At 39.6% G+C, this 26,560-nt stretch overlaps 1 protein-coding gene across 1 annotated transcript in view; it reads left to right on the top strand.

The window, feature by feature from the left end:
- NFRKB (nuclear factor related to kappaB binding protein) overlaps positions 1-26,560 on the top strand; it is a gene marked incomplete in the record, with an annotated part of 1,477,031 nt that overhangs the window by 1,048,188 nt on the left and 402,283 nt on the right.

Genomic DNA, 26,560 nt, shown 5'->3' on the forward strand with positions numbered 1-26,560 from the left:
GGCCTTAGGGTCTATGGCAGCAGCTATAAATCTGGTTCCTTGTGCACGTCTGCACATGAGAGTGTTATAGTGGACATTATAAGTTCAGTGGTCTCTGTTATACCAGCCCTTTAGCTACCCAATTCCTCTAAGCAAGGTGTGCAAGACTTCCCTCATCTGATGGCTTCAATCCCAGGATCTTCGAGAAAGATGCCCCTTTATTGTGACCCTGCCCCAAGCTACGGTGACCACGGATACCTCCCGTCTAGGGTGGGGGGCACATGCTCAGGCAGGGCTGTCCAAGGCACGTGGTCCCTGAACGAGACCGTTCTGCATATCAGTGTTATAGAGATGAGGGCGATCCTTCTGGCATTGCAGGCCCTTCATGCTTCTCTTCCTGTTGTGACGATTGCAATTCAGTCAGACAACATGTCCGTAGTCTGGTATATCAACAAACAGGGGGGAACCAGGTCCTATCCGCTTTGTCGAGAGGCCATGAGAGTGTGGGAATGGGGGATCTCCACCAACTGTTTTCTTACAGTAACACACATTCTAGGTAGGTCCAACATTTTGGTGGACAAACTGAGCAGGACTGTTCTTTTACCCTATGAGTGGTCTCTGAACCCTTGTGTAGAGGAACAGATCTTCCTCAATTGGGGTCAGCCTTGCTGCGATCTCTTCGCATCGCCATTCAACGCAAAGTGCAGCGAGTTTTTCATTCAGATTCCCCCTTGGGGGGAAGCACCCAGAGACGCTCTTGTCCATGCTTGACCACCTGGTCTTCTTTATGTGTATCCCCCGCTACCTGTAATGACAAAATTCTTGCAGAAAGCTCATTGGTTGGGGAGCAGGATTATCCTCATAGTCCCATTCTGGCCTCGTCAAGTTTGGTTCCCTTGCCTATGGTCTCATCTAGTAGCTCCGCCCTGGATATAAGATCTCATTCCGGATCTCATTTGTCATCCCTCTAGAATTCTTCCTCTGAATCTGTACAGCCTCAAGCTTACTGCTTGGTTGCTCAAGTTCCACTAATTTCCAGGACTCCCGGACTCTCTTCTCCTGTTAAGTCCATTCTGGTGACAGCACACAAGTCCTCCACCTGAAAGGTGTACCTTAGTAAATGGAAGTGTTTTTTTCATCTGGGCTTCTCAGAGAGATATGGATCCATTTACCGCCCCAATTCCAGCGGTATTAGAATTTCTGTCTCAGATTTTCCAGCAGGGGGCCAGCTTTTCCACTGTTAAGGTCCAGCTGGTGGCTATATCCCACTTTCATGTAGGAGAAAATTCAAGTTCACTAGCTGCTTCTAGGATTTGTAAGATTTTCATCAAAGGCACTTTTTTGCTGAGAACTCCGATCAAGCATCCTTCCCCTCCGTGGGATTTGACCTTGGTTCTTCAGGCCGTAGTTGCGCCTCTGTTCAAACCCGCAGCATCAGTTGATTTTAAATGTTTGTCATGGAAGACAGCCTTCTTGGTGGCGATCATCTCAGCTAGGAGAGTATCCGAACTTCAAGCCTTGTGTATAAAACCCCCATACTTAATTTTTCATAAGGACAGAGTTTCTCTAAGGACAAATCCTTCTTTCCTCCCTAAAGTTGCTTCAGAGTCAAATATCAATCAGTCTATTAATCTCCCAGTATTTTTCCCTAATTTTCAAAACAAAGGGGAATACAAACTTCATTTGCTGGATTTCCACAGACAGTTGCTCTTTTATTTACATAGGGCTAAACCCTTTCGTAAGTCTGAACATTTATTCGTTTCCTTTGCCAAGCCCTTTTTGGGGAAACCATTTTCGAAGGTGACTATTGCTAGATAGATTTCACTTTGTATCCTGCAAGTGTACAAGGATCATGGATTACTAGAACCAGACCGGGTTCATGCTCATTCTACTCATTCGATCGCTACTTCTGCTGCTTTCTGGTCCAGAGTTTCTCTGGATTACATTTGTTCAGCGGCTACCTGGGCTTCCTCTCACACTTTTATTACTCCTTATAAGTTGGACATGGTATCTAGAGGAAGGGCTTCTTTTGGTTCTGCAGTGATCCGGAATATCCTTCCATAAGGGCCTCCCAAGTTCTTTTGGTAGCTGGGGACTCTGTCCCACAGGTTGATGATCAAATGAAGTTAACTACTTCAGATAAAGAAGTTTATGTACTCACCATAATGTTCCATCTGAGTAGTTAGACTTCATTTGTCATCAATCTTCCCTCCCTCCTTTCCCCTGACCTTAGTGGTTTGGGATAGTCCTTGGACTCAGACTTACTGGGTATTGTAAGCTTAGTCTGTGTGATCAGGTTAGGTTATTTCTCTTGGATTGATGTGTATCACGTTGGGGGTGGCAAACTCGATCTGAGGGTTGGAAGGAGGTTGCAGTGTAGTATGGATAAGGGGGAGGAGCTTGGAGCTCGGATCTTAGCTTGGAAAGCTGCCAGCTCGGATCCATGTCTGATCCGAACACACAGGTTGATGACAAATGAAGTCTAACTACTCAGATGGAATGTTATGGTGAGTACATAACTTCTTTTTTTTTCCTCCAACATCTGTATTAAATTTCCACATATCACAAAGGCAGTCTTACATTTATATAAATAAAAAACATGCAAAATGATATCACTTTAGTTGCAAACAGTTTACATCACAGACACCATTGAAACAACTGTAGTTGTAAACATTATGAAACACTTATAAACCTTCTAGTCATTGTCAGTTAAGCTTTATATAGCTCATTCAAATCCTGCCTCACAAACTTCGTTCCTGCTCTACATATACTGTTCCCACAATTCCCATTTTTTTCTATGTAGTTTGCTCCTTTCCTTTTCTAAAGATCCCAATTCCAGTTTTGATCTCTGTTACTATATTCACTACTTCTAGTAAAGTTGGTCTAGACTTTGATTTCCATTTTCTAGTAATTGTTTTTTTTTTTTTTTGCCCGTCACCTCCAACATTTGCTAGCCACCAGAGGAAAAATTATTTGGAGTCTACTTGGGGTATAAAAATACCTGTATAAACATTTCCAGGAAAAGATCCCAACTCTTCTAGACTTTGTTGCATATTTGGGAGATGTACATATATCCCCCCATTGTCTCTTTGTGAATTACTCATCCAGTCTCTCTTCCCAATCCTTTCTAAGCTCCTCTTATAGATTCTTGTAATTATCATGCTGTATTTTATATGCTTTACTAATTATTCCTTTTTTAATGGCAGCTTCTCTTCTAGATTCTATTAAAAATTCTACCAGTGCTGGTCTTTCATTTAAGAGCCCCCTATTTCTTTCCCTTTGCCTATACTCTGATATTAATCTTTGATAGGGAACGCAAATTTTAACCTGCAGTCCAAATAAATTTTTGGCCTCTTCCCATTCTATTACCTTTCCCTTTCTAGTTATTTCCTCCCAATACCTTGGTTCATTTGCCAGTTTTCTGCAATAAATTCCAATCCCCGCTTGCCTATTATCTGTATCCCTGACCACAGTCAACCCTATTGGCAAAATCTCTTTTCTCCATTCTTGTGCTGGTTTGGTTCTTAGAATACTCCCTGCTATTTTTTTAATTTTTTATTTTATTTTATTTATTTTACATTTGTTGACCGGGTTAGTCCGACTGGAATCGGAGTCCATTTTCAGCAGAGGCCCGTGGAGATAAGCTCCAAACATAATACAAGAATGAAAGCAGTTGAGAATAAAAAACATGGTTATATATGATATTTACAATGTTGCTATAAATGTAGTTGAAAAAGAGGAATACAGATAAAAGTACATACAGACAGCAGGCTGTACAAATTTCCCTCTCTGAAGTTAATAGAAGATAACAGTATCTATTAGATAAGTAAATTACATACATGATGTTGATTTGGCCAGGCTTGTCACAGTGGCATATCCATTTTAATGCCAGATGTTGTTTAATTAAGGCTTTAAATTGGTCTGGGGAGGAGAGCATGGTAATGGCACCTGGAAGTTTGTTCCAGATTCTGCTTACAGAGTTTGCAAATAGGGTCATGCCAGCAGCATTGTTAATTCTAGTTGTTTGTATTTGTAGCTTATTGGATGAGCGGAGCAGTTTTGTGTTATTATGGGGGAGGATATGATTTCTAAGGGCCGGAGTATTATTTGGGTTATATAGGATTTTGTTAGCCAATATCAGCAGGTTATACTTGACAAGATTGGGAAATTCCAACCATCCAAGCTGTTTGAGGTTGATGCAGTGGTAGGTCCTGAAAGGAGAGCCCGTAGCAAACCTGGCAATGTGATTATAGCAGGTTGTGAGACTATTCAGTTCAGTTTTACTTATATTTGCTAGAAGGGAGGAGGCATATAGGAATGTTGAAAGTAGGTGCGAGCGAGCAATGGCTATTTTAGCTGTAGGGTTGAGGAAGGATTTAACTCTGTAGAGTGAACCAAGTTTTTTATTGAGGGATATAATACTCTGTATGAGTTTGTTGTTCTCCTTAAGAGTCTGCATCCAAAATCCCAATCTATCCTTATTTCTTGAGCTTCCTTCCTGCGTCAGCATAATCCCCTTCCACTTTGAATTATAGTTTTCTGCCTGTGCTATGTACAAGAGCCTTAACTGTTGTTGTTGTTTGTCTTTCGGCTTTTTCCTGGTAAGGGGTCGCCACAGTGGAACTCTGGTCCGCTAATGATTGGCAGTAGACGCCGAGGTGCCAGCTCGACACCCAACCTTCAACGAAGGCACGCCCAGTTACGCAGACGTCTTTCGAACGATACCTAAATGCAGTATTGCTCTAAAATACTCCCTCAAATTAAGTAATCCTAGTCCACCTTGTTCTGTTGGTAGAATCATCTTATCCCACTTGACCCTTGCTGTTTTTCCTTCCCAGAAAAAAAAAATCCTTCAATGCTTTTTTAATTGCTAGCCACAATTTCTCCTCTGGTTGATAAAAGTATGCCTGACCTGTGTATAAAAGGACTAAAAACATTTTAATGGCTTGTATCTTAGTATCCATATCCATATAACAAAACTTCCAGTTTCTCAATTTTTGTATTATCTTCTGTGTAGTCTCTTCCCACATATCCGTAGCTGCCACCACAGAGTCATTTCTAATCCATACTCCTAAATGCTTAATTTTATCATGCCCGTATAAATATGGATATTGTTGGACCAATTTGTGTGTGGGTACATAATTTACTGCTACTGCCTTTGTTTTAGCTCCATTAATTTTGTATCCTGAGAAGATTTGAAACTGTCTTAAAATGTTACACAGCACTGTAATGTCCCTTTCTGGTTTTGTCATGTATAAAAATATCATCTGCAAACAGAGCCAGCTTTTCCTGACTACCATGCCAATTATATCCTAGAGTTTTCTGAGTCCCTTATTTTCTTTGCCAGTGGTTCTAAATATAATGCAAACAACTAAGGGGGAAGTGGACAACCTTGCCTAGTTCCTCTACTCAAGCAGAAATGATCAGAGAGGACCCCACCCACATTAATTTGCACCTTTGATCCCTCGTATATTCTTTTAATCAACCTTATAACTGTATCGGGGAACGCAAATGCTTCCATTGCCCTGTTCATGAAGTCCCAGTCTACTCTGTCAAATGCTTTCTCTGCATCAAGCTCCACCAGTAAAAGTGGTACTTTCTTACATTCTGCTACCCTCTAGATTATCAGTGTTCTCTTAATATTGTCAAATGTTTGCCTCCCATCCACAAAACCACACTGATCAATATCTATCAATTTTGGTATCACTTTTGCCATTCTTTTAGCCATTATAGACACGTACACTTTATAATCATAGTTTGATATTGAAATGGGCCTGTATGAAACTGGATCCAATGGATCTTTATGCTCTTTAGGTATTACTGTTACCACAGCCTCCTTCCAGGATGCTGGAACTTCTCCTCCTCTTAAAATACTGTCAAACAAAACCTTCCAGATCTTTATCAGTTTTTTCCATCCTAACTTCCACAGGAATACCATCTATTCTTGGGGACTTACCTGTAGATTGGTTATACATAGCCATTTTTACCTCATCCCTTCCTATCCTGTTGGTAATTGAGCCTCATCTATCTCTAACTGTGGCATATTTAATTCTTCCATAAACATTTATATCTGTCCCCTTTCTTGAGTTCCATATTTCTCTGCTTTATACAAATTTTCATACAATTTCCGAAATATTTCTAGTACTTCTACAGGGTCTCTTGTTATCTTCCTTGTTATAGGCTCCCCTAAGCTTGATGACTGCCCTTTCCACTTTTTGTTGCCTGAGTTGTTGTGCCAAAAGATTTTGTGCTCTAGAATTATTATCAAAAAACAGTTTCTTAACAGCAATCTTTCTAAACTCATACATATTGTCGAGGTAATCCTTTATTTTCTGTTTAACGTTCTCCAGTTGCTCCTTTTCTTATTCTGAGAGATTCCCTGTTTTGCAATACTTTAATATTTGTCAATCCCTCTAAATAATTCTAGTTGCTGCTTAGCCATATCTCCCTTTGTTTTATTTCCAACCAAGTTTTAAACCCAACTTTAATTTTATCCCACTTCTTAGCTATGGTTTCAGAAGATAAATCTGTCCTCTCTAGTAGCTCCTGAATTAATTCCCCAACCCATTCCTTAAATTCTTCTTTTCAACCGGTAGGTGGGGAAGTGCCAGTGTCTCATTTTCATTTCATTACCTTGCATTTTTCTTTTAGTTATTATTTGTGCATGATCTGAAATAGCTGTTGGTGCATTTCAAGACCTTCAATTAAATGCACATGTTCCTGTGAGATATAAAATCTATCTAGCCTAGCCCAGTTTTTGTATTTCATTGAGTAATATGTAACTCACTCCAAACTCCTAGTACTGAATTCACATCTTCCATGCCAAACATTTTCATAAATTTCTTCAAAAATCTACCCCCTTGTTATATTATCTCATCTAGGCCCCCCAGACACATCTTCACTGTTGCAAACCAAATTCCAGTCTCCACCTATAAGTAATATTCCTTACTAAAAGCTGATTATTTCTCCCATTTTTTAAGCTCCATTGTAGCAGTTTTAGGGGGGATGTAAATGCATGCCAATGTAATATTCGTCCCTAGCAAGGAGCCCCTTAGTACTATGCATCTTCCATTATCTTTTTTTTCTTCTTCTGTCACTATTGAGGCTCCTGTTCCAATTAAAATAAGTACTCCTCTTTTCCTTTGCCCCAAATATTCCTCTGAATAACCATCCTGAAAACCTTTCTTTATCAAATTCACATGTTCAGTTTTTTCCAGGTATGTCTACTGTTGCATAGCTATTTGTACTCTACATTTTTTAATACAGTTCACTACTCTTTCTTTGAAAGACATTACAGAAAGCATCTTCTTGTATAGTTATTATTACCACCTTTTATATACAACTGCTCTTTTGCTAAATGTTGAGTTCCAACTTTTATGTTACATGTATATACTTTTCGGCAAGTTGGTCTTTTATACAGTTGTTTCATGTTATATCCATTTGTGCCTATGTCACATCTTACATAATGTTTTGTTGTTTTGAAAGCCTCAAACAGAACAAACACCCCCCCCAAAAAAAAACCTCCTAAAACATATGGACTTTACAGTAACACACAAAACTATATGAATCTTCAAATACTGAAGTTTTTGCTTCCTAATAAGAACATAAGTTCTAAGTTGATAGCTACACTGACAGGCTAAATTAACCAAAAAGAAAGGTTACTCATGCTAAGATGTATGGTACAGCCTGTGCTATTAGTAAATGCTATTTAATTTGTTATATCTATATAACTCTCCCAATTGGTAAAACACATGAATGCTTTCAGTATAAACTTTCTCCAAGCCATTTTTCTTTATCAAATCGTCTTCTAGTAACGTGGAAACTAGACATAAAACTGCTAAGGGTACTTTGTTTATCAGAAAGACTTACAATATTCAATATGCTTTTTCATGTATATTCTTTGTTCATAGGTAGGTACTAGGCTATTGGCCCTAGGGCCTATACAAGCCTAGCCAAAAAGGTAGGGGCTTTCGCCACCCAAGAAAATTATTTTCCTGTGCCCCTGTCGAGCAGAACCACAGAAGTGATTCTCGGGGTGAATTTCCTATTACCCATCCAATCATCAAGATTTTTCTTGAGTGCTAATGAGGAGCTCTGTTTGACATAGATAGGTAGTCTGTCCCAGAGTGTGGGAAGTGTCTGAGACAGGAATTTATCCCTCCATGTTCTGTTTATTGTGGTGACAAGATTTAGGTCTCTAGAGCATGTGGCTCAGAGGGATTGGGATTTCTTTAAGTTGGGCATGTCCAACAGCTCTGGGTTTGACATAGCTTTGTATGTTAGGCAGAGATCGCCTCTGAGTAGGCGATATTAGACGGAGTAAAGCTGGGTTTTTTTGAGTCTGTCTGCATAGGGCATCTGGTTGAGGCCAGTAATCCTCTTTGTGAGGTATTTCTGCGGCCTTTCCAGTTGTTGTAGATGTCTTGTGAGGTACATACCAAAAGGGGCATTGTACTCTGTAATGGGTCTAATGAGTGATGAGTAGAGGGGAGCAATGACCTTTTTTTTGTGGATGAGAAACCTTTTGTGATGAGGTGTGCCACGTAGAAGGATTTCCTGACCACTGTGGCGATGTGATTATCAAAGGAGAGACTACTGTCCACCTGTGTCCCAAGGTTTCTTATCACACTTTCAGTGTTAAGTAGACTACCACCTATGTGGTAGTTCATGGGTACAGAGTGTTTACCAAAGGGGATGACAATGCACTTTTTTGCATTGAGCTTGAGACCGTGGCTTTGACACCAGGCATCTGTCTCAGTGAGGCCTTTTTGTAGGATATCCACATCGTTAGGAGTTTCGATTATGGCTCCTAGTTTGCCGTCATCTGCGAATTTAGTTAGCCAAAGACCTTCAGTGTTAGCCTGTACTTCAGAGAAGTAGATACCAAACAGGAGAGGACCTAGGACTGAACCCTGTGGTACTCCACTTGTCACTGGTCTGAAGTCTGATTTGGAGACATTCACAGTGTGGGTTCTGTCAGTAAGCCAGTTGGCAACCCATCTTGTGACAGGGATTTATACCAAGTTTAGTGAGTTTATCTATAATTCCAGAGTGGGGGATGGTGTTGAACGCCTTGGCGTAATCTAGATAGGCTGTGTGAACCACCTTGCCCATCTATGGCTTTGGTGACTCCTTCAAAGAGGTTTATCAGGTTTAGGAGACATGATCTGCCTTTTACAAACCTAAACTGTTTGGGGTCCAGAGTTTGGAGATCTCCAGTGTCTTTGTTTATATGTTCCATGATGATATGTTCCATGGCCTTGCAGACCAGGCTCGTCAAGCTAATGCGGCGGTGGTTCCCGGGGTATGTTGTACCCCCCCCCCCCTTTGTAGAATGGGATAACTGTCACGGTGCGCCATTCAAAGGGCACAAAGCCTGAGGTGAGGCTATGATAGAACATGGTACTTAGGAGGGGTGCCAGTTCATTCTGCAGTTCATGTAGAAGGCAGCATGGGATGTTGTCAGTTCCCATGGATGCTGTGTTCTTGGCATTGAAGAGTGTGTTTTTTGCCTGTGCAGCCATGATTACAGGAACTTTGCATTCTTACGGTATAAAGATGGGCCCTTTAGGGGGTGAGAGGGGGGTAAAGTTAGCACTGAACCTACCTACCAGGATGTTGGCAATATCAGTTGGTTCTGTATATTTAGTGTCATTGTGCTGTTACTCAGAGAAGATCTGAGTGTTGCCATTGAGATTCTTGACATAGCTATAGAATGCTTTGTGGTTGTCTTTAGAATAAGTGGCAATTTTGTTTTCATAACTAGGTTTGGAGGATTTTATGGGGGATCTCAGCTTCTTATTGAAGCTGACCAGGGAGTTCCTCCAATCGTGGGATTTTACTCTTTTTTGCAACAGTTTCTTTCTTCTGTTGTAGAGTTTGTTTATGGCAGAAGACCACCAGATCGGCTTCCTTTTTTTGGAGGATAGCATCTTAGTTCTGTTAGGGATAGCACGATCCATGCACTCATGTAAGTGCTTATAAAGTGCATTTGTGTAGGATTCAGCAGTCGTACCTCTATTGTCCATCTGCATGGGTGTCGTGAAGTTTGCCACTTCTGTCTTAAGAAGTGTGAAGTTCTCTTTGGAGAAATTTTTTATGGTTGTTTTCCTAATGGGGGGTGGGAGCGGGATGTGGATGTCTAGGGTGATTAGCTTGTGGTCAGATCTGACCAATGAGGAGCTGACCTCTGGTGTGGAACACTGGTCGCCCATGTTGGTGATGACCAGGTCTAGAATATTGCTGCCCCTGGTGGGGGTGTGGATAAGTTGATCCAAGACATTGGAATTGATGAATTCCAGAAAACGTTGAGCAAAAGAGTTGGTACACGAGTAGTTTTCCCAGTTAATGGTGGGGTAGTTGAAATCACCCATTATTAGGGTGTTGGGTTGTACCTTAATATTTTCCAGTGTATCAAGAAAAGAGGAGTGGGAATCCTGTGGCATGGTGGGGGGCCTGTAGCAAGCTACAATCTGGATTGCTGTTTTGCCCAGAGTTAGTTTAACTTGGATAATCTCGGATGTATTATGCTGAACAACTAGCTTAGAGGTGTTGGAGATCCTTAATGAATATGGACATGCCCTCCACCTTTAGTGTTTTGGTCTGGGTTTGGTGGTCAAAAGGTGTGGTATGAATTATAGCCTGGTAATGCAGGGGTGCTCTCTAGAGCTTTGAACCAGGTCTCTGTCACTGCACAGATGTTGATGTTCTCCATTTTAAGGAGTGCCTCGAGTGAGTGCATTTTGAGGTTTAGACTTCTAGCATTGAGTAGCATTACCCTCAGATTTCGCTTGTTTGCACCTGTTACGGTGGTGAATTTGTCATTTGAACCTTTCCTAAAAAAGGCACTATAGGGTTGGCAAGAGCCTTTGCCAGTATCCAGAATCCCAAGGGCGACAGGTGCATACCATCTCTGGCAAAGCAGCGTGATCTGTTGATCATGTCATCCCAGGCAGACAGATACTGGATTCCCTTAGAATGACATCAGAAGCTTAGCCAATTATTGAAGTCAATCATTTTGTCTTTGTACTCTGGTATCATTCTGGGTGATGGCATGATGCTACTCAAGGCTAGAGTCATACCTGCCTAGGCTACAAGATCGGAAAGCTTTGTAAAAAAACATGTTACTGGATAATGCCTATGATTTTTACCTATTCATTTCCCTATGCAAGCATGGGAAAAAGCACACTTATTTTGTCTTACTCTCTTAACCAGACTATTGCGCCCTCTCTCCCCATCTCCTCCCTTCCTCATTCTTTTTTCATTGCAGTGCCTACATTTTTCAAAACTGGACAAAGAAAAAGAGAGAAGAAGCGTGAACATGAAAACACAAAAGCACCTTTTTATATTAGTATCCCCATTGCATTTAAAAAACCTGAGAGAACTTTACTTCAAGTCCAACTGTTTTTCTATTATTTTTAAAGCTGTCACACCTGGGAAAATCCCTGATTGCTTTCAGTGAACATTATGTCTTAGCCAGCTTCTCAATTCTTTTTTTTTTCTTTTTCCTCAGCCAATCCCCTTCCACTAGACTGTCTCCATGGAGACATGCTGCAGAAATGCTACTTGGCATATTTATTTGCAAGTGGTAGAAAAACAACCTTATACTGTTCAACATTTGTTTTTCGTTTACTTGCTGTCTGTTTTAAAACAAAGATCCTTAATCAGTCATTTTCCAGTGCAAGAATGAAAAAAGCACATCCGTTTGAACTCTGTCATGCCCCCTTAGCCAGGCTCCCTCCCCCTCCATTTTTTTTGTCAATCATTACATTGCCTATGTTTCTCAAAACTGCACAAGAAGAAAAAGACAAGGGGGAGAAAAATAGAAATGCCTGTTTACAACCTCCATTACACCCAAAAATAGCATGCAAAAAAAAAAACATGCAACACAGATGCAATAATATTAAGAAAAGGTGTTTTCTTTGCTTACGTGTAGCATTCTCCCCTCTCTTCCCCTCCCCAAAGCATTTTTCTGAACATTAATGACATGAAGTAGGGCATATACTTGAGTCCTCCGCTCTGCAAACAAATCTTGACGAAGTCCAATGTTACAAGATTTTCTTGTGCTATCATATTTCACAAATATAGTTAATGATTTGTAATCCCACATTAAGTTACTGATTATATTACTGTTCTTCTCTATCACCAATATCCTGTCTCTGCTTCATTTCCAACATACTCTCGCTTCTTCTGGTCAACTCTTGTCCTCCCTTCCTTCTCTCCAGCATTTTCTGTTGAAATACTGGAAAAGGTTTCACAGGTGCAGTCTCTCTGTGGTCTTTATTACCAGAGGAGCGAGAAGCTGAATCTTCTTCTGTTTCACAGCTCAGTTTTTGTTGGACAAACTTCTGTATTTCCTCCTTGGCATGCACTTCATCAAAAAATGATTTTGTCCCTCCAGGGAAGAATAGCTTGAAGGCAGCTGTATACAGCAGTTTGAATCTCACACCTGCGTCTCGGCATTCCCTGAATAGAGGGATGAATTTACTTCTCTTTTGCCTGGTGTACAGTGAGTAATCATTCTCCACAAACACGCTTTTGTCACCTACTTTTAGTATTTTGTCCTTGTGCCACAGTTTTGACAAAATCAGTTCTTTCTGCTAGTAGGATTGCATCCTTACTATTAAAGGTCTAGGTTGCTTTCTTATTGCTAGATTTGGAGCATACACATGATGTGCCTGTTCAACTAATAAATCCTGCTCTGGAATACCAGTCCAGCTGCTTATTTATGCTTTCATAAATTTAATGCAGTCTCTTCCTTCCAGATTTTCTGGTGTAGCTGAAAATCTCAAGTTTTCCCTACGTGCTCTGTCCTCTAATTCTATTTTTTTTTTTAAACATCTTATCCTGAGCAGTCTCATATTCAGCCAGCCTTTTCTTCAATTTGACCTCTGACTTTTGCAGCTTTATTATCTCATCTGAATATTTGTTTAAAGCTTCTTCTATTTGTTCCAGCCTTTTGTTGTTTGTGTTAATATACTCTGTTAGTGTTTTGTTTATTTTAACCAGGTCGTGTATGCAGTTGTCTTGTATCATCTTGTAGGATATTGGAAGTCATCTCTGCAGGTTGCATTACTTTTTGCTGAGCAGCTGCAGAACCCTCCCTAGTCAGTGTTTCTTCCTCACTTTTTGTAGCTGATTTTTTCCAGGTCTTCTGTATCTCTTTATTCTTGGCATCCAGGCAGTGTACTTACAAGCCAGTTACTGAAATTCACCCATAAACACAAGTCTACTGGCCTTCTCGGCTAAGTTTCTGTTTTTACACTGGGAGAGCTAAAAACAAGCTGTTACTCAGTGGGCAGCCATCTTGGAACTCCCTAAGCAAAAATTTTGTTCTGTCATGTCTAGCCACCTATAGTGTAAATACTGGCTCTAGGTGACTTTTTCACATTGACAAACATTAGTGTGATAACCCAACCCCATATAAAAATTAGGAAAAGGGGACCCAGAAAGCAGTGTTTCTCCCTTCTCTTTCATTTTGGCCAGGACAATCACCACAAGTTACCTCACGGTATGGACTTGCCCCACACAACACAAGGGCTCTTTCATTCATCCAGACTAAAAATCTTAAATCCAACACTTTGGATGATCAAATTTTGATTCCATTTGGGCACATTTTCTCTGAGGACATGTTACAGTTATTACAAGAGGCTACATACAAGCAAATATTGCATTTCCAAAATTGAAGAAATTTTCTATCTGGTGTCAAAATAAAAAAAAAAAACATATCAAGTGGACATCCCTGTTCTTATCTGTATGAGCTGCTCATCTCTTAGCTGGCATTGTCATAGAAAAGCATATTTGTTAGCAATCTCTGCCTGCCTCTGTCTTTAGATCCACTTTTGTCTCTACATTTTGGAGTTGAGCAATTCTTGAAAAGCATCCTCCACATTAGGCCGCAAAGAAATGCTGCCCCCACTTCGGACCTGAGTTATGTTCACAAAGACTAATACTCCCTCCTTTTGAGCTTACTTCCTTTACAATTATGTATCTAGAAAACAGTCATGCTGTCAGCTTCACTTCAGCAAAATGGGTTTCAGAATGACAAGCCCTTTAAATAACTTCCTACTTTTTTCTGACATTTTTATAAAAATAAGGTAACTCTCAGATCAAACCATCCTTTTTATGTCTGTGTTGATTAATGAGATTTCCCTGAATTAGTCTGTCAGTCTGCCCACCTTTTTCCCCTCTCAGAATAAAAAAGAAAGAATTTAGCAGTCTTTAGATGTTTATGTACAGCTTAGATGTTACTTGGACAAGGCTAAACTTATTGTGAAATCTGAGCAACTTTTTATTTCATTTTAGGACAAAAAGTTGGGTTAATCTATCTTTGAACAAATTATATACAGATATATCTCATCCGCCATTTCCTTTTCCTACTTTTTCAATGGAAAGCATCTTCCAGGTCAAATAAGATACGCTAACAGAGTTGTTGCTTTTTGCTGTCTGCGGAGTTCTGGACACTAGATCCATTTTAGAATCCAATTCCTTGATATCCACTCACATCTTAATTAGTGCTATAATATTATTACTTTTTCTCGATCTGGAGCTGAGCAGCCGCAGTGATGCAGCGGTAGCATTGTCGCCTCACAGCAAGAGGTTCTCCCGTTCAATTCTCGGCTGGAGTTCCTTCTGTGTGGAGTCTGCATGTCCTCACCGCGGTCAAGTGGTGTTCAAAAGACATGCGTGAATGGGCATGTCTTCGTTGAAGGTTGGGCGTCGAGCTGGCACCTCGGAACCTTACAAATCTCCTGCCAATCATTAGTGGACCGGAGCTCTGCTGTGGCGACCCCTAACCAGGAAAAGCTGAAAGAAGAACTAGATCTGGAGCTGCTTTTGCTTTATGTATCCTTCAGTGACTCTTGGACACTAGCTCAGCTACTCAGTTTTCCTCCATTCATCTCTGGAATGCTTTTAGAATCTTACAGTATGTTAGTAATAACTGTAATAATGGTAGAGGAAAGACATAGTACCATTATGTAACATAGTTAACAGTAAATGTTTCCCTGATCACTGTTGCAGCATTTATTTATTTATACACTTTATTAACTGGGGTAGAGCATTGATCCGACTAGAGCAATTTCAGTCTCAGCCCAGAATTTGAGCAATCAACTGAAAAATATAAAAATAATTTATACAATAAAAGTGAATACTAAAAACATAACCTAAAAGTGCCATAACTAAAAACCTCTTGTGAAGCGACAACGCTAACCGCTGCACCACCGCAGCTTACTAAAAAACATAGGAATAGTAAATATACAAAAAAAGGTTTTTGAAGGTAGTCACGAAAACCACTGTATATAATGTTTGGGTTCAGGCACCTAGGCAGTGAGACATTTTCCTGTGGTACATTTGGTTGGGGACACATGACTGAAGTAACATCCAGCTGCAGAGAAATATGGCTGTTGTAAATTCCATGTATTTAGTAATGGACAGTCATTACTAAATACAATCCTGGGTATTGACTAGAGTATCTATGGTAGTAAGTTGAGATGAAACAGCTAGGCTTGAAATGACCTCCAGGTCAATAGCCTAGTAACCTCTTATGATCCTGTGTGGGTAAAGAGAAGAATGTGGTGCCATGCCAACAACTTTAGTAACCAAATGCTTGGGGGAAAATAATGTCCATGGCTCCCAAGGTAACATGAGACAGCAGGCAGTATGGCAGGCATCAGCAAGACACTGGCCAGTAGCTATGTCAGTGGTAGTAAAAATGCGCTGCACAATGGGCAGTGCCTTCATAATTGGTGTGTTTGAACCATAACTCCTTTCACAGAGTCCAGGGGACATTACCTAAAATGCATACTGGAGCATAAATATGAATGCAGTAGTATGCAGGATTTTGTCCATGCTGTAGCATACTCCTATATGCTGTAGTTACATAAGCTTGTGCTGCACACTGTGCATAACACTCATTTACTTCTGCCTCCACACACTTGGTTATTAAAGTTGTGGGCATGGGAGTGTGTGCTTCTCTTTGTCCACAGGGAATTTGCAACAGCCATATTTCTCTGCAGCTGAATGTTACTACAGCCATGTACCTCAACCAAATGTACAACAGGGAAATGTTATGGTGCCTAGGCGCCTGAGCCCATAATATTTACATCAGTTAGAGTAGTGACATGTTAGGAGTTGGAGAAGAAATGCTATAGTCAAAATGATAGTATGTGTTAGAGATTAGGGAGAGAAGGTTATGTGACCTGAGGCAGGGTTGGGCTAGAAGAATCCCTTTGGTAGTAGCATTTCTTGTTGGACTGGAGAGGAAAGAGGAGATTTTATTTGGCCAGAAGAGTAGGGAGTTTATCTTTTTCCTGGTATTTTCAAGAGGATGGTTGAAGTTAAGTGAGGGATAAAGCCAGACTCCTGGGTATCTGAAGGTGTTAAGCTGCAGAATGAAATTGTTAAAGTGGTCAAGATTAAGAAGTGAGTTCGGGTTCTTTTGCCTTTTAGTGAAGTTCCGAAGAACACAGTTTTAGTTTTTGAGGAGTTAAGTAGTAGGATTTTTTCTATTGAGCCAATTAATGAGGGAGAGGAAATCTGTTTGCAAATCATGTTGACTTGAATGTTTTGTATAGTTGACTGGAAGTTGGGGAAGGCAGAGTGTAAGATTATTTAGAAAAATGGAGAAAGAAGAGGGACCAGTATGGAGCCTTGAGAAACTTAAGTAAGGGAGTAGTGGCTGATTTACTTTTGATAAAATTTACTAAGAAATGTTAGTTGGATAGGTAGTTTGGGAACTTGGGAATAGTGTCAGGGCTAATTCCAGTGTCATTGAGGTGGTTAAATAGAATTGGGTGGTCTACCACATCAAAGGTTCTGGTAAGGTATATTAGTATGGCTCCACTAAGGAGATTTATGTCCATACTAAAAGGGGTGTGATCTGTGAAGGTCCAAAGGGTAGTGGAAGTGCAGATGAAGAAAAAACTGGCTGGGTATAAGGCTTCTCAAGAAGAGCTGTTTCAAAAAAGGGTAGTGTTAGACAGAGCACTCAGAGGAAACCTGACATTTTCTGGTGTACCAGAGAAACTGGAAGGGAAAAGTCCATTAATTTTATGAAAGCACAAGTAAGCAACTGGACTGGTATTCCTCAGCAGGATTTGTCATTTGAAAGGGCACATTGTGTGCTGCATATCTCGCTGTGAGAAAGCAGCCAAGAACTCTTATTAGTAGAGATGCAGTCATATCAGCAGAAAGTCAATCCTAACAAAACTGTGGTAGAAGAGAAAAGCATTAAAAATTGGAGACTGTTGAATGTTTGTGGAAAATGATTATTCACTGCACACCAGGCAGAATAGAAGCAAATGCATCCCAACAATCAGGAAACATTGAGAGGCAGGTGTGAGATTGTAGCTGTTGTATCCAGCTTTCTTCAGAATATTTTCCTGGAGTATCAGACATTTTTAGGTGCAGAATGGGGCAAGGAGGAAATAAAATGTTTATCCAACAAAAGTGTACCAGCACGCAGTGGTATTAATTTCTTATTCTTCTGACACTAAAACTCATAGAGAGACTTGGCAGTGAAACCTTTTCCAGTGTTCCAAAGAGGAATGCTTGAGCATCAGAAAAAAGCATAAGAGAGTTGACTATAAGAATCAGAAGCTTCTTGGACCTGAAGCAGAGTCTGATTTTGGGAGATGTAGATAAACACGAAGACCAGCAACACTTAAATTAGAGAATAAATGGGAGGACTGTAAAGCCTCTATCACATTTGTGAAATATGGCTTTGCAATAAAAAAAGTGACTTAGAAAGATTGGACATTTGACTTTGTTAAACTTGTGGGTGGACTGTAAAGCATATACTGCACTGTGTCAGTAATTTAGAAGGGCAGCTAAAGGGAAAACAAGTAACTGAAAGTAAAACAATTTTTGTTACTAGTGCACATGTAAAACATTTCATAATATAAATTGCTTGTTATATTATAAAACACTTTTGTATAGTGTACAGTCAGAGGTATTGTATATGTGTGTGTGTGTGTGTGGGAGGGGGTCTTTTCAGGGACTTTTGTATGTGTTAAAATGTATTAAAAATATTAAAGTACTTTTTATTTCTAGGAAATATACATACGTACAGATATTTCAATAATGCATTCTTGCCTGCCAATATACCTGAACAGTTGTTCCCATAATAAATGTCCAGGCTGTTCTTAAAATGTCTAAACTAGTGCTTGCTGTAATGTAATCTAGTCTGTTTCATGCATCAACTACTCTCTCAGAGAACTAATTAATACATTTCTCATTCCTACAGAATCTTCTTTGTAGGTTGTCTGATGATTCTTTACTAATTTTAATAATCCCAAATGTCAGTGGTAGTTGTCTCTAAATGTCCTATGTACCTGAATATGGTCGCCTCTTAAATGTCTATATGAGACACTCTACAAGTTCAGATATTTTAGTCTTTCATAATAACTTAAATTTTCACATCCATGGATGCCCTTTGTTTATTTCCACAGTACTCTCCAGTTTACTCATGTTTTTTCCTTATAAGGTTTCTATATTGTTATTCCATACCCAAGCTTGGATGTACTATAACTAACAAATAATGACTTAATCATTTCTGATTTCCTAGACTTTATAAATCTTTTTATACAACTTATAGTTCTGTAACTAAAATTAATCAGTTTGATTCAACACAAAAAATTGAAGCAAGAACTAGCGACTTTATCACACACAATTAGTAGTTCTATGAATGTACAATATGTTAATAATTTTTTGGAAAGAGCTAATAAAAAGCTACTTTCACTTGAGACTGAACTTATAGAACAAAAAAAGTCAAAGTTGATAAGGGACATTAATGAATATGAAGCGGGGTTGGCTTTTTTGAATACAACCAATCGGAAGACTGGTAACCGTAAACGTCAACAAGTTAGGTTTAAAAGAACAGCATCTTCTTCCTTTGTCTCTTCCGGTGAGGAGAATTGTTTAGAGTCAGAAGGAGGTGAAGAATTTCCTGAGTTACCTTTACCGCAAAGACCAGGGGAACATGCGCGGACTTTTCATAACCAGGAGGAGCCAGTACAGCGAGCACAGCAGTTTCGTCAAGGACAGAAACGTAACAGAAGTTATGGGACAGCTACGAACAATCAGGAAAGAGGTTACCAAACGGACTATCCACAGGGACAACAACAGCAATATAGAAATGGGCAATATTTTAAGAGGTTCAGACGATAAGGTATGTACTGAATCAGGTTTAGTAATTAATTTGTCTAATTGTGATATAACATCAGAACAGGTATCTGTATTGAATTTAGGATTGAAATTTGTTCCGACTGTATTGCCTAGAAGTCATATAGTAAAGCAGGAAATGTTTAAATTTTTGAGAAAATTGCATTTAAAACATTATTTTTCTAAAGATTTTGGTAAAAGGAATGTGCCATTGTGTTATTCTGTATCTGATGACAGTTTTTTTTTCCTGTAATGAGGATGAAGGGGTATTGTGTACAAACGATGGGGAAGACATATTTCCCAATGCTTATTGTAAAATTAATGTGTCAAATATATCATCTTTTAGTAAATTTATACCTCCTTTTGTTAACCAATGTGTCATACAGTTTGGTTCTATGATAGAATATGGGGGAGGGAATATTTGTGAAAATGTATTGTTAAGTAAAGATGAAATATCTTATAATTTGACTTTGAAAGAATGACAGGCATTAAATATTTTGGGAAATAGAACTGATATAGTAATTAAACCATCGGATAAGGGGAATAAAATAGTTATGAATATAATACAATATTATGAAATGTGTATGGAACATCTAAACAATGCTGAAGTATATGAGAAATGTGAGCAATATAAATATGAACAAGCAGTAGTGGAATTTGAGAAGATGTTAGATAGAAGTGTAAGGTTGGACTATTTCACTGAGAAAGAGGTTAGAGATAAGTTATTTAACCGAAACAGTGAGGTAGCCATTTTTTTCTGTTTGCCGAAGATACATAAAAGTATGGTTAAACCACCGGGTAGACCTATTATTTCTGCTTGTAAATATTTTTTACATAATATTGGTTTAGTGATCCATGAAATATTGTTGCCATTTGTACTTAAATCCCCGGTTTATATTAGGAATAGTGCTGAATTTTTAAGGAAGATATCCCCTATAGTCTGGAAACCCGAAAATTATTGGTTGGTAATTGATGTTAAAAGTTTGTATACATCTATTAAGCATGAGGATGGTTTGGCAGCCATCTCATTTCATATGGGAGACTCCCCCTTTTCTAGCTTTGTGAAAAACCTGGTAGATTTCTGTTTAAAAAATAATTATTTTTATTTTAATGATATTTTGTATAGACAGAAACAAGGTACTGCAATGGGGGCAGCATTTGCCCCTATGTATGCAAATCTTTTTATGTCCTATTTTGAAAAAAAGTTTTTATTTAATTTAAATTTCATGAGAAAGTATGTTAATTTTTATTTTCACTTTATAGATGATTTGATTTTTGTGTGTGAAGGAGGGCAGGATGAGGTGGATAAGTTTATACTAGATTTGCATAAAAATCCTTTTGGTCTTTCTTTTGATGGATTGCAGAGAGGTGATAAAGTAATTTATTTGGACCTTACATTGGAAGGCAACGAAGGGGGAGTAATTATTTCTAACATCCATAGGAAATTTGATGATGGCAATCAATATTTACATGCGACAAGTTGCCATCCACCGCATGTCTTAAAAGCTTTACCCTATGGAGAGTTAGTACGTGTTTCTAGGCTATGTAGTGATAAGAGACAGTTGGAACATGAGATGAGTCACACAACCAGGATGTTTTTGCGGACGGGTTATGATCCGGAAATTTTGAGACAGGCTTTGAATAGAATTCGGGGTGAATTGTAGAATTGCGGGGAAGTACATAAATTTGGTAAGATAGGTAAACCCTGCACTGAGAGCCCTGAACATTATGGAATGGACAGTAATGCAATATACTATGTATCTGTGTACAACATTAAAAGTAATGAACTAAGGGCTTTGATAGAATATTATTGGAAATATCTATTAGAAGATAGATCTTTGGCTAATGTATTAACTAATAAACCCTTGTTTTTGTATGAAAGGGGGAGGAATATAAAAGATATGGTAGTACATGGTAGATTTTGTATGCCAAAAATGAATGTTCCAAGGATATTCTTAAATAAGGGAACCTCGTGTTGCAGGAGATGTAATGTGCATACACACATTAGAAGTACTTTTGCTGATATAAATGGGGTGAAGTTTGTACCTAATGGTACTTACTCATGCAGAAGTAAGGGAGTAGTTTATGCATTAAGGTGCCCATGCCCTTTTTACTATATAGGGGAGACTAAACATGAATTTCGCATCAGATTCATGGAGCATATGAGGGATATAAAAAATAGGAAGGAAGATAAGGTAGTTGCTTCTCATTTTAATAGGATACATAATGGTGATGTGACTCTTTTAGAAGGCACAGTTTTAGAAATTGTAGAAAATTTAGGAAGTAATGTGAATGTATTGAAACAGAAATTGTTATACAAAGAAAGTATTTATATTTTAAAATATAAAACTTTAATACCCAATGGTTTGAACAATGAATTGAATTGGAAATGTTTGCTTTAAGGACCAACATGTTTCAATTATTGTGTGCGTTTTGGTTAATTGATTGCTGTATATAAATGTATGTATTTTATTAGGTTTTGTTATTCCTTGAAGGTGGAAACACCAAGGCGCTAGAGTGTGAATAAAATAAGTGAATTTATTCTTTGCTTCACTTTATTACTTTGGATTTTGTCAGTGTTATCCAGTTGGGTCAGAGTTGTTTTAATTTGGGAAGAAGAGGAGTGTTTGTTCATTTTTAGTTTGATGATATAGGTTCATAGGTTGGTACTTGGCTATCGGCCCTAGGGCCTATGCAAGCCTAGCCATAACTATTCCCTGGGTATTTCTTCCCACAATATTTACTTCTCTGGGCCCCTGTCTGGCAGGGCGACTGACATGATCCCTGGGGTGAATTTCCTATCTCCCTTCCAATCATCAAGGTTCCTTTTGAAGAGGGCCAATGAGGTGCTCTGCTTGACATGTGTGGGGAGTCTCTGGGTCATGAACCTATCCCTCCAGCATGTTTTGTTCATTGTGATGACAAGGATTAGATCCCTGGAGCGTGTGGCTCTGAGGGATTGGGATTTCTTTAAGTGGAGCATGTCCAACAGCTCAGGGTTTGACATGGCCTTGTATGTTAAACAGAGAATGCCTCTGAGTAGACGATATGCCACAGAGTATAGCTGGAGTTTTTTTTAGACTGTCAGCATATGGCATCTGCTTTAGGCCTGTGATTCTTTTAGTGAGGTATTTCTGTGTCCTTTCCAGCTGTTGCAGATGTCTTGTGAGGTACATACCAAACAGGGCATTATACTCTATAATGGGTCTAATGAAGGATGAGTACAGTGGGACAATGACCTTTTTTCCAGATGAAAAGCCCTTAGTGATGAGGTGTGCCACATAGAAGGATTTCCTGACTGTTGTGGTGATGTGGTTATCGAAAGTGAGACCACTGTCCACCTGTGTCCCTAAGTCTCTCATCACACTTTCAATGTTTAGTGTCCTGCCACCTATGTGGTAATTCATGGGTACATGTTTTTTTTCCAAAGGGGATAACTATACATTTCTTGGCATTAAGCTTGAGCCCATGACTCTGGCACCAGACATCTGTTTCTGTAAGGCCCTTTTGTAGAATATTCACATGATTTGGGGATTCAGTAATGGCTCCCAGTTTGCAGTCATCTGCAAACTTTGTCAGCCAGAGTCCCTTAGTGTTGGCCTGTACTTCAGAGAAGTAGATGCCAAACAAGAGTGGTCCCAGGACTGAACCCTGAGGTACTCCACTTGTCTGGAGCTGGATTTGGAGTTGGCTGCTTTTACAGTCTGGGTCAGTAAGCCGGTTGGCAACCCATCGAGTGACGTAGGGATTTATGTCCAGCTTAGTAAGTTTATCTATGATTCCAGAGTGGGGGATGGTGTTGAAGGCCTTGGCGATGTCCAGATAGGCTGTGTGAACCACCTTACCCTCGTCCACAGCTCTGGAGACTGATTCAAAGAAGTCGATCAGATTCAGGAGACAAGATCCGCCCTTCACAAACCCAAACTGGGTGGGGTCCAGTGTTTGAAGGTTGTCAATGTCTTTGTTTATAAGTTCCATGATAATGCGTTCTATGCCCTTGCAGATCAGGCTTGTCAGACTGATAGGACGGTAGTTCCCGAGATCTGAGGTGGATCCTCCCTTGTGGCGTGGGATAACTGTAGCTGTGCGCCACTCAGTGGGCACGAAGACTGAGGTGAGGCTATGATTAAACATGACACTTAAATAAGGTGCCAGTTCATTTTGTAGTTCATGTAGTACACAGCCTGGGATATCATCTGGTCCCATGGATGCTGTATTCTTAGCTTTGGAGAGTGCAGTTTCTACCTGTGTGGCCGTGATTTATCGGAATTTGGCAATCTTTTGGTATTGAGATGGGCCCTTTATGGGGTGAGAGGGGGTGAAGTTGGCACTAAATTGATCTGCCAGGATATTGGCAATATCCTTGGGATCACTATATTTAATGCCAGTCTGTTGTAGCTCAGAGCAGATCTGAGCATTGTCATTTAGATTCTTGACATAACTATAGAATGCCTTGTGGTTGTCTTTGGAATCTTTGGCAATTTTATTTTTGTGACTAGCTTTTGAGGATTTTATGAGGGATCTCAGCTTCTTACTGAGGCTGGTGAGGGAGTTTTTTGCATCCTGGGATTTTCCTCTTTTTTGCAACAGTTTCTTCCTTCTATTGTATCATTTGTTTATAGCAGGGGACCACCAGATTTGCTTCCTTTTTTTTGGGAGAAGAGCATCTTGGTTCTATTTGGGATGGCACGATTCATGCATGAGTGGATGTGCTCGTACAGTGCCTTAGTGTAGGATTCTGCAGTTGAACTTCCAGATCCGTCTGCATGAGTGTTGTGAAGTTTGTCACTTCTGACTTCACTAGCATGAAGTTGGCTTTGGGGAAGTTTTTTAAGGAGGTTTCCTTACTGGGGGTGGGGGTGGGATGTGGATGTCGAAGGTGATTTGCTTATGGTCAGACCTGACCAATGAGGGGGTGACGACTGGTGTGGAGCATCTGTCTCCCTTGTTGGTAATGACCAGGTCTAGGATATTGGAGCCCCTGGTGGGACAATGGATTAGTTGATCCAGGGCGTTGGAATTTATGAATTCCAAGAACCGTTGGGAAAAGGAGTTGGTACCCGAGTAGTTTTCCCAATTAATGGCAGGGTACTTGAAATCACCCAGTATTAGGGTGTTTGGTTGTATCTTAATATTTTCCAGTATGTTTAGAAAGGTGTAATGAGAATCTTGGGGCATGGTGGGGGATCGGTAGCAAGCTAAAATTTGGGTTGCAGTCTTACCTAGTGTTAGTTGCACCTGGAGAATTTCAGATGCATTGTGTTGGGCAACTAGCCTGGAGGTGTGAATATCCTTGGTGAATATGGACACTCCTCCACCTTTAGTGTTTCGGTCTTGGTTTTGTGGCCGAAAAGTGTGGTAAGAATTGTAGCCTGGTATTGCAGGGATGCTCTCTGGAGCTTTGAACCAGGTCTCAGTTACTGCACAGCTGTCGATGTTCTCCATTTTTAGGAGTGCCTCGAGAGAGTGCATTTTGAGGTTTAGACTTCTAGCATTGAGTAGCATTACCTTCAGATTTTGCATGCTTGTATCTGTTACGGTGGTGGTTTTATCATTTGAACCTTGCCTAAAAAAGGCACTATAGGGGTGACAAGAGGTTTAGCCAGTAACCTGAATTCCAGGGGTGACAGGTGCAGACCATCTCTGGCAAAGCATCGTGGTTTGTCGATTGTATCTTCCCAGGCAGACAAATACTGGATCCCCTTTGAATGACACCAGAAGCTTAGCCAATTGTTGAAGTCAATCATTTTGTCCTTATACTGTGGTATAATTCTGGGGGAAGGCAGGATGCTACTCAGGGCTAGGATCATACCTGCCTGGGTCACATGGTCCAAGAGCTCTTCCATGTCTTTTTTCATGTAGTCTAGGGAGGTACGTCTCAAGTCATTCACTCCAGCATGGATAATGACAGAGTTGTATTTGTACTTGTTGTGGAGTGACTTGAATGCATGCGTTATGTGGTGGATCCTGGCACCCGACAGGCAGCTGACTGTAATTTTCTCCTTGTTCAGCCTGGTGAGTGGGACATCAGTGTGCCTGACTATAGAGTCACCTATGGCTAAAGTGTTGGGTACATTGTCTTGCCTTAGGGGCTGTTGTTGGATGGCACACTGGTGTTGTGAGCTATGTGTCACTTTGGTTGTGATTAGAAAAACTCAAAGTTGGATTTGCATGTGTACCCAGGTAGTCAGTTTCAATCACTGCTTATGGAGTTAAATATTCACCTTTCAATTTTTGTCTCCCAAATCTCATATTCTTTGTTTTCAATGCATTTATCAGCATATTATTCTCCTGTGTCCAAATGGTCAGTTTAGTCAAGTTCTTTTGGAAACGTGCCCTGTCCGTAACACGTAATCAGTTTCCCATTTTCAGGTGATCTGCATGTAGAGTGTGGAACACCTTAGATGGAAAAAAACATAGGTCTCAAAGATACAATCTAAACAAGTGTGGGCTTAGACTAGAGCCTTTGTGGGATACCCTGACTGTAACCCTGAATTTCAACTGTCCAATTACTGTATGATACTTGCCATGTCCTATTTGTAAGTCACGTAGCTATCTGTCTTATCAAGAGAACATCAGTACCTAGTTGTTCTGATTTGTTGAGCAGTGTTTATGTATGATCCTATCAAATGCTGAAGTTGAATATATATAAATTACATCACAGCACAATTTTACATTCATAGCTGCTTTTATATGGTTGTAGAGCATCATGTCACAGGTGGTATTAGATCTGTTTTCAACATGTGCATGGTGGTATATGATTTCAAGTTCCAGTCTTTCCAGTTTTGACAATAATTTATCCAATATAACCTTCTCCATTATTTTTCCACAGCGTGAGTGTAAATCAGTTTGTATGTCTCTGGGTTTGCCCTAATTCCCTTTACCTTTAAAACAGGTTTAACATGTGCATGTCTCTAATGATGAGGAGTCTCCCCATATTTATATGATCATAAGCAAAGCTGTTTGACTCCACAAAGAGGGTGATGAAATATCCTAGTGACATTCAGGTAACCTCAGATACTGAAATCAAATTACATTATATTGGAAAAGAACTATGCAAACTGGATCCAAAGAAACCCCCACAAGGAGCAGACAGAATTTGTAACAATGACCTGAAAATGGTTATTTACCTAGGTCATTTTACAGATACATAGTCTGTTGTGTCCGAGAATAAATTTTAGAATCTACACACAGTTTATTATTTTGCATGTTTTTACTCCTCCTGCCACATCCTATGTATCTGTAAAATGGTTTCCTTTTATGCTCAGTATCTTAATACAAATTTTCTTCAAAATTGTGTTGATATTGACTCTCACTATTTTAATTTGTCTGTCCAGCTTGTTTATTTCAATTTTCAAAGTTATAGTTCAACCTATTTTTCATTTATTAGATGTTTTTTCTCCCTTACATTAATCAAATA

The sequence above is a fragment of the Protopterus annectens genome, chromosome 8.part0 (genome assembly GCF_019279795.1).
Source record: "Protopterus annectens isolate FY-2018-M chromosome 8.part0, PAN1.0, whole genome shotgun sequence".
NCBI lineage: Eukaryota > Metazoa > Chordata > Ceratodontiformes > Protopteridae > Protopterus > Protopterus annectens.